This window comes from Apium graveolens, chromosome 6, assembly GCF_009905375.1.
Source record: "Apium graveolens cultivar Ventura chromosome 6, ASM990537v1, whole genome shotgun sequence".
In the NCBI taxonomy this organism is placed as follows: domain Eukaryota; kingdom Viridiplantae; phylum Streptophyta; class Magnoliopsida; order Apiales; family Apiaceae; genus Apium; species Apium graveolens.
In genome coordinates, this window is record NC_133652.1 from 196,896,473 (window position 1) to 196,904,335 (window position 7,863).

The window sequence follows — 7,863 nt, forward strand, 5'->3', positions numbered from 1 at the left end:
AGGGAAAGAGAAAAGGAGGATCAGTTGCACTTGTAGCTGACAGTGAAATAGTTGAAGCCAGAAATGAGGAAAAGACAATGCTGTTAGGTCCCAATTTGTTTGTAGAAGGGGGGGTTGAATACAAACAGTACCGAATAATCGAATTAAATGCGGAATAAAAAAATGTGAAACAAAATTCAAGTTAAATAAAAATATTATTAAACTTGAAAGGTGTTGCAACAACTGTATCGATTACAAGGAATTAATCTCAAATTAATTATCACAAATTTAGAATAAATTCGACATGAACTTTTTCTATTTTTGCAATAATTAGAATCAAATGCTAAACGCGATTTGAGATTAAGTTCTAGGGATTTTAATCCGCTAGATTGTTACACAAGAGCAAGATAAAGATTTCTAGTGGATTGGATTTAACTTTACAATCTAGAAATTTAATCTTGAAGTATGCAGATGAAAAGATGAAATATTTCTTCTTGTTTTTTTTTCTGCTTTGTTCTTGACTTTTGTGTTCTGGATCATAAGTTGCTGCTTCTCTGCTTCTTTTTAAATCAACAAACGAATAGAATTGACTTGGCATGACAATCCTATAGCTGGCAAGACTTTCGGTGAGACAATTGAATGAACTAGCAAGACAATCTGAATGAACTAGCATGACAATCAGAATGAACTAGCAAGACAATCATCCTCCTAGAGTAACTTTCGGTATGACAATTGAATATGGCCTAGCATGACAATCGGTATGACAATCCTGATTGTCATGCTAGTTCATTTTCAATTGTCTTGCTGATTTAATGCTTGAATTTAATCCAATTAAACTTCTGAAAATTCCTAGAATTAATTCAGAATTAATTAATCAATTAATTCAATTAATAAATAAATTATTCTTCGCAGATATAATTTATTTTCTTAATTAAATTAGATGACTTAATTAATTAATAGAGAATTAATTCTAGTCTTGAGCAGCAACCATTCTTCTGCAAATCTTCTGAAAATCACTGAAAATTATGAATCAATTCCACCACTTCAACGTTGACACTCGATGTACTGTCTGGTTCATGAGTGACTAACTTCCGTGACGTTTCTTCATATCTTGACTTTGACACTTTGATTTTCTTCAGATTAAATCCTTGTAATTTATTGATACCCTGACGAGATCTCTGTCACTTGATTAAATCCACGATCTTGATTTATATCACTGAGGCATGATCAACTTCTTGAACTTCTTCCAGTGAATTAACTCCTCAAGTCTGTAGATGAACCTTGTCTCTGAATCCTTTGACAGATATTACTTTGCGAGATCTCTCTGACGGTAGATCCACTATTTACTTATTACATTCTTATTTGAGTTGAGTTGAATCCTCGAATATACAAATAGGCTATGACATATGACTTACAATCTCCCCCTATTTGTTTGTTAGACAATAACACACAAATACCTAGAGGATAACTCAACTAACAAATAAGAAAAAGATATAAACATACATGCAAAGTAAATAGTAGAAAAGTTCTGGATGAGATTTAACATTTTCCAGATTCTAAGTAGATGTTCCTCTAGACTGAACATATCTTCAAGTAGTTCCATCTTCATTTGTACAACCACATTTCCTGTTGAGAAGCCCATATCTCTTGCTTCTCCCCCTATGAGAATCAACTGATTAAAGAAGATCACCTTCGTTTTACCACCTCTCCCGTACAATAGGATCCGCAGATAAAAACCAATGGTACTCCCCTAACAGCTTCTTCCCTTACTAGGAAATCACCTTGTGTTTACCACCTCTCCCGTACAATAGGATCCGTAGTTACAAACAACAATGGTGTGTAGTGTACATTTTTAGGATCTTTTTCTTCCTCCCTGCTATTTCTCCCCCTTAGTTGAGGAATCCTCCAAACTATTACTTAAGCTTTTATCTCCCCCTTAAAGAAGGAATGTATGCCGTCGTCTGAAGGAGTTCTCATATTTCACTTGGTTGGAAAAGAAATAACAAGTAGTTTCTCTTTCTTCCTCACTGTGAGTGTGTGATTCTGTTTAGTGTACCTCACATGTGTTTCACTCTTCTCTCCACTCGTGTTTACACTCATTCTCACAAGTGTATCACTCTTCTCTCATAGCTCCATTATCCAGCTGTACCTGCAAGGAAAATCACCTTAGCCATCCTTAAGGGAGGTCACAGGTGGTGCAATGGGAGTTCACAAATCCCCATCCTTGTTAAACTCGTCAGATAAATCTGAGTCATAATCTACAAGTTGCTAGTTTCCCTTTTAGGGTTCCAGATTTGAATTCTGGGAAGGTAAACAATGATCCAACGAATTTAGCATAAAGATCAAAGTTCTCTTCTAATGTCTGTGAAGACATTTCCTTGTGACTCATCAGGTAATATCTGAATCATTGTCAACAAGTTGCCGATCTGCGCCTATGTCAGATCCACTATCCGCAGATGCATCCAGGGGATTTAAGCCTGGGGAGGTAGACACTGACCACTGACATATGGCTTTTGGATCAGTATCCTCTCCTAACACCTGTAAAGGCAATTGGTCCACTAACGAACCTTGAACAATCGAATCTGACCTTAAAATGGTCGAAACTCTTGTTTCCGTCAACTCATCCTTTGTGTGTGTAACCTCTCCTTGTGCATCAAGAATTATTTATGTTTGAAGTGGTGACACTACATCGGATACCTTGGCCGACAGGCAAAATTCAATAGACTCACCCTGTTGAGAGAATGAATCTAGTAACTGATTTTGTGCCTTTTCAGCCATTACATCTTTTTGAGAAGATGTATGGGGGCTAGCAGTTGTCTCGGTTTAAATACTACTCATCTATGTATGAGACAGAGCTACTGGGTTGACTACAGAACCTTCCTTATGTGGTGCACTAGGCACTATCTCCCTCACGCTCATTCATACTACATTTAGTGGTAAGAGAGTGTTGGTTGGTTCTGTTTTTTTGTGTTTGTCTTTACAGTCTGGGATAGACGTTGTGGGTTTTCAACCTCATGACTGTCAATGAAAGAAAGTCATTGGAGACTGAACCTGTAACACAGAATATATGGTAATAGAGAGAAAATGATTTACAATAGTGATTTCAAAAGATTTTACATGAAATAAGAAATCACTAATGTAGAAAGAAGTTTGATTTTGTTTTTCAATATGAATGAGTTTTTGATAAAATATTGATCACTTAGGGTAAAGTCTAAGTAATTCTCATTCATGTCAAAAGCTTACAAATATCTGCAACATAATGTTAACAAGATATCATTGACCGATACTTGTCAAGTACTTTAGATACTAATTGTTATGTTGCATTATCAATATACCACTGCACATATAAAACAATATGATTGTGCTTAGTGATAAAATAGTTATAAATATGACGACTCTACTAGTTCATATAAGATTACAACTTCTGTTAGAGTGTCATACCATGTCCTTGACGATTGCTTGAGCAGTATACTAGTTCATATCAACCTGAAGTGAGATTGTGAAGAAGAGATTGCATAGTCCAATAGATCTGCAGCTGCAAATTCCATGAACTGTGGTGCACTGACTTCCTCTTTTAACTCACCAATCAGGAGTACACTTGTACACATCTTACTAGAGTACAATTCCAAGTGTAATGTGCAGCAGGTGCCTGATATGTCATAATATTCTCAAGTCTCGTCACTGGTGCTATATGTTAGATACTGCTTCCTGATAATAACCTAGCACAATATACAAAATTACAATGATAACATTCCCAGCTTGTAAACAGCCATATCCCTCAGATAAACCTTTGCTGTTATCTCCAAAGGTAACCAGGGGGCCAGCTTTCTCAATCCACATTTGATAGCAGGGCTCTATCTCCGGTCATATGTCTTGATGATCCACTGTCAAGAATCCACACTACCGGTTACACCTGTTTAATGCCCTGCACTACAAATGGATTAGACCTTCTTCGGAACCCAAACTTGGTTGGGCCCGGCATACTTGTAGAACTGTCCTTTGTCAGGCAAAACAACATTTTTAATTTTAATGGTCTCAACATCCTCAATGACTGAACATTTGACCTTGTAAACAGCCTTAACAAATTTCTGTTTAAGCTTAGGCACAAATATCTCCTTTCTAGCCTTAGAAGGACTAGCAGTCTTAGACCTATCATGCTTCTTGTTATTCACATGCTGACGAGGAGTAGTCTTATCATTAGACACATGCTTACCATTAAAATAAGCATACATCATATTAAAAGCACAAGACATACAATTAGCAACACCACATGCTTTATGAGAGTGATTAACAGCAGGCAATTTATGCATGGTAGACATGGCATTATTGTTATCCAACTCATGTGTGTCTGAGTTAGTCTCAGTTGTTTTCACAACTTTGACTGGAACTTTCGACTCACTTGACTTGGAAACAATCTTCTCATTAGCATGATCTTCAGCACGTATTTCTTCATGAATAACAGAAGAGGTCGCATCAAATGGTTCAGCAATTGATGCTTTATAGAGGGGTTCATCAACACCCTTAAGCACATGTGGTACTTCTCTCCCTTTAGCACAGACATGAGGAGGGGAGTTTATGCCTAATTCTCCAATAGCAGCATTGTAATCATAACCTATTCCAGATGTTTGATTAACAGCTTGCTTACTGTAGAACTCTTTAGCCTTCGAACAAGAATTGAAGTAGGCTCTAACCTTAGTCTCAAGACCGGTGATCTTGTCTTTGAGAATAGTTTCGAGTTTTCTATAACAGTCAACTCTATTCTCTAGAAAAGATACCTGTTCTTTTAATTTGTCTTGATTAATATGCACAAGTCTTAATTCATTGACCTCTTTCTCAAGGTCTGTGATCTTTAAACTTAACAGTTCATTATCACGACGTGCACAATCTAAGTTACCTCTTAGATGATAAACCATTTCAGCGTCAGAAAGTTTTACCTCTATTCTTGATGATGAAGCTTTTCCATCAATAGCCATAAGAGCAAGATTTCCTTCATCTTCATCTTCACTGTCAGTATCATCCCAGCTTCTTCCCTTTGCCAGATAAGCCCTTTCAGAGTTCTTTCTTACTTGCTTTGGCTTCCTACATTCTGTGGCAAAGTGTCCCAACTCATTGCAGTTATAGCATCTAATGGTGCTTCGATCAACCATCCCTGTTTTGTACCCACCACTGCTGGTGTTAGAGGATGAAGATCCACCTTTCTGGAATTTGTTGTAGTTGGACTTGTACTTAAGCTTGGGATTCCTCCTGAATCTGACATGGGAGAATCTCTTGACAATTTGGGCCATTGATTCATCTTCCAATTGCTCCAGCTCTTCCAAGGAATAAAAATCATCACTTGATTGATTTGTAGTAGGAGGATCATATTCTGCTACTAACTCATTTTCCTCACCCTTGGAAAACTGTACCATTCTTTCTAACTGTTGAGATTGTTGTTGTTGTTGACCTTCAGCTACAAGTGCAGTAGATGTGCTGACCATTCTATCCTTCCCGTAGACTTCCTTCTGTTGAATCTGCTCCAACTCATAGGTTTTTAACACTCCATAGAGCCTGTCCAAAGAAATCTCACTCAGATCTCTAGCTTCTCTAATGGCAGTGATTCTATGTTCAAGATGAGCTGGCAGTGTTAAAAGGAACTTTTTGTTGACCTCCCTGATTGAATAATACTTTCCATTGATGTTCAGGTTGTTGATCAACGCATTGTACCTCTCAAACACTTCAGTAATTCCTTCTCCTGGATTTGATTTGAAATGTTCATATTCAGAGGTTAGGATTTCCAACTTGTTCTCCCTAACTTCCTCCGTGCCTTCATTAATCACCTCAATAGTTTCCCACATGTGTTTGGAATTTTTACAGTTCATCACATGTCTGTTCATCAAGGGATCAAGGGAATCAATTAATATTAATTGAAGGCTGGCATCCAAGGAGGCTTCTTCCTTCTCAGCAGGAGTAAAATCTTCAGGCTCTTTTGGATAGGTTCTAGCTTCAGTAGTCACCACACCATCTATTATTACCTCCGGTTCAATAACCATCGGAGTTTTTATACCCTTCTTTAACAAGTTTGAATATTTGGGATTTGCAACTTGTAAAAATAATAGCATCTTCTTCTTCCACATGATATAATTCTCTTTATCAAATTGTGGAATTTTAACGGTTCCAACTTTATGTGAAGTCATTATGAATTTTTGAATAAATAAAAATTCAAGGAGTTGAAAAATCACAAAAGTCTAGGATCTTGATTTGTTCGTTAATCAGAAAGCTCTGATACCAATTGTTAGGTCCCAATTTGTTTGTAGAAGGGGGGGTTGAATACAAACAGTACCGAATAATCGAATTAAATGCGGAATAAAAAAATGTGAAACAAAATTCAAGTTAAATAAAAATATTATTAAACTTGAAAGGTGTTGCAACAACTGTATCGATTACAAGGAATTAATCTCAAATTAATTATCACAAATTTAGAATAAATTCGACATGAACTTTTTCTATTTTTGCAATAATTAGAATCAAATGCTAAACGCGATTTGAGATTAAGTTCTAGGGATTTTAATCCGCTAGATTGTTACACAAGAGCAAGATAAAGATTTCTAGTGGATTGGATTTAACTTTACAATCTAGAAATTTAATCTTGAAGTATGCAGATGAAAAGATGAAATATTTCTTCTTGTTTTTTTTTTCTGCTTTGTTCTTGACTTTTGTGTTCTGGATCATAAGTTGCTGCTTCTCTGCTTCTTTTTAAATCAACAAACGAATAGAATTGACTTGGCATGACAATTCTATAGCTGGCAAGACTTTCGGTGAGACAATTGAATGAACTAGCAAGACAATCTGAATGAACTAGCATGACAATCAGAATGAACTAGCAAGACAATCATCCTCCTAGAGTAACTTTCGGTATGACAATTGAATATGGCCTAGCATGACAATCGGTATGACAATCCTGATTGTCATGCTAGTTCATTTTCAATTGTCTTGCTGATTTAATGCTTGAATTTAATCCAATTAAACTTCTGAAAATTCCTAGAATTAATTCAGAATTAATTAATCAATTAATTCAATTAATAAATAAATTATTCTTTGCAGATATAATTTATTTTCTTAATTAAATTAGATGACTTAATTAATTAATAGAGAATTAATTCTAGTCTTGAGCAGCAACCATTCTTCTGCAAATCTTCTGAAAATCACTGAAAATTATGAATCAATTCCACCACTTCAACGTTGACACTCGATGTACTGTCTGGTTCATGAGTGACTAACTTCCGTGACGTTTCTTCATATCTTGACTTTGACACTTTGATTTTCTTCAGATTAAATCCTTGTAATTTATTGATACCCTGACGAGATCTCTGTCACTTGATTAAATCCACGATCTTGATTTATATCACTGAGGCATGATCAACTTCTTGAACTTCTTCCAGTGAATTAACTCCTCAAGTCTGTAGATGAACCTTGTCTCTGAATCCTTTGACAGATATTACTTTGCGAGATCTCTCTGACGGTAGATCCACTATTTACTTATTACATTCTTATTTGAGTTGAGTTGAATCCTCGAATATACAAATTGGCTATGACATATGACTTACAAATGCCAAGTCTCAAAATTGGCACAAGCAAATCAGAATCAAGCAAGGGTAAAGAGCAAGTTGCTGAGGATGAAGACAATTCCAGTCAGGATGAATCTGATGATATTGATAAACATCTGGCCTTTCTGTCCAGGAGGTTTGCAAAGATGAAGTTCAGGAAAAACACAAAGTTCACTAAGCCAAACAAAAACATGGTGGACAAATCAAAGTTCAAATGTTACAACTGTGGCATTAGTGGACACTTTGTAAGTGAGTGTAGGAAGCCAAATTCTGAGAAAAAGAAATTTGAGCAAGTTGATTA